Below are 1,572 nucleotides of genomic sequence, written 5' to 3'. Positions count from 1 at the left end.
ATGAAAATGGCACTAAAAGATTGCTGAGTGGGGAACGAATCTGCTAGGTTTTCACCATGCACACACGCACAATGGGAAGTTGGTCATGGCTATGATTAATGACAAATATTGACAGTACCAGACTGTCAGAACAAATTGGCCTTGGAAAAGAAATTCCTTAGAAATGGGGATGGCAAGATTTCCTCTCAGGTAATTTGCACAGGTGATCAGGAAAGACCAGTCCCTGAAGAATTTTGGTAAGTGATAACTGACAACATGACTATTATACAACATGATAAGTGATATTAGTCAATTTTACTGAAAGGTAATTGAAATGGCAAACGTATTTTACTTATCATTACAACAGAAAGAAAAGCAAAACCACTGTCCGTTCATCAGCTGCAGAACTTCTGGTAGAAACTTCAAATTACATTTTACGTTTTACTTTGTTTAGTGTTACCAAGGCAACATCAACTAACCTGGACCCTTTGCACGCCCAGGGTAATGTTGCCCAGGAAACACACTAAAATAGAAATATTACACTGAGTCAAACATTTTTTAAAACGTTTTAAACTACCCTTTTCCAGGGGGCTCTCAAAAACACACGAATTAGTGTTATTAAACACGAGCAGCAAACCAAGACAAGCTGAACAAGGAACTATGAAACAGACTACTTGAAAATGAAACAAAAAAAACCAAAGTAAAAACATGCTTTAAAAAAGGAAGCAAAGGGAACATCTGCTTCATACTTCAAGGATCGTAAAAGTTACTTGTCTTGCTTACACAAACAAAAAAAACCAGTACAGGAAAACAACACGCTTTCCAAACCAAAGCTATAGTGAAAATAACTAAACCTTCAAAGGGTTGTTTAAATCCCTGCCTCATTCTCACTGTTACACTCGCTGACACACTTTCAATGAAAACAAAAGAAAAATTGTTCAACCAGTTCTTTTTTTAAACCGTTGGTTGTTCTCCCCGAAGGGAGTGCACCGTTCCTGGAAGTACTGCAATACCAGGTCGATGCGTGGAGTGGACGGAGCAAGCTCCTATTCCATCTCCTAATCCCAAAAATCCATTTAATATATTGTCCTCGGATAGAGGACGTATCAAATATTAAACTGATAAGAACAGATACTACACTTGATCTTAGCCAAAAGGCCGAGAAGCGATACCAGCCTCTTCTTTTCTCAGCCAGCCCTATCACCACCAGATCTTTCTTAGTTAGGGTGACTTTATTGGTGTAACGAATAGATTACATTAAAATAAGCAGTATTTTTCTCTAATCAATTTCTCATCATTTTCACTTCGTCAGAGTCGGGAAATTTTTATAACCAGAGCTTACATTGGGGTATTTATTGCTTTACTTGCTGACTCGCGCGTTGTAATTCAGAACCAAATTTGCATAGACCCGCCCCTCCAGTCTCAAAGGAACGTTATGGCGATTGGCTCATACACAACACGTGACAGCACCCCCCGGACGGTGTCCTTTTGGACCTGGGGAGTGGCGTTAGACTCCGTCCAGAATTGTCGCTGCCGGACTGCCTGGGAGCCCGGCCCATTTGGACGCGACTGTAGCCCTGCAAGACCGTTCGC

The 1,572-nt window shown here is 40.7% G+C and overlaps 1 non-coding gene across 1 annotated transcript; it reads right to left on the bottom strand.

Annotated features, from left to right (window-relative positions):
• Window positions 1-958: 958 nt before the first annotated feature.
• LOC115872024 lies at window positions 959-1,149 on the bottom strand. The gene has a single exon (XR_004047607.1). It is a non-coding gene; the product is annotated as a U2 spliceosomal RNA (small nuclear RNA).
• Window positions 1,150-1,572: the final 423 nt, after the last annotated feature.

Source organism: Echinops telfairi, unplaced genomic scaffold (genome assembly GCF_000313985.2).
Source record: "Echinops telfairi isolate 266 unplaced genomic scaffold, ASM31398v2 ScPeMD7_7417;HRSCAF=8455, whole genome shotgun sequence".
Classification (NCBI taxonomy): Eukaryota; Metazoa; Chordata; class Mammalia; order Afrosoricida; family Tenrecidae; genus Echinops; species Echinops telfairi.
Note: the sequence above shows the minus strand (reverse complement) of the source record. Positions and strands in the feature narration are given on the sequence as shown.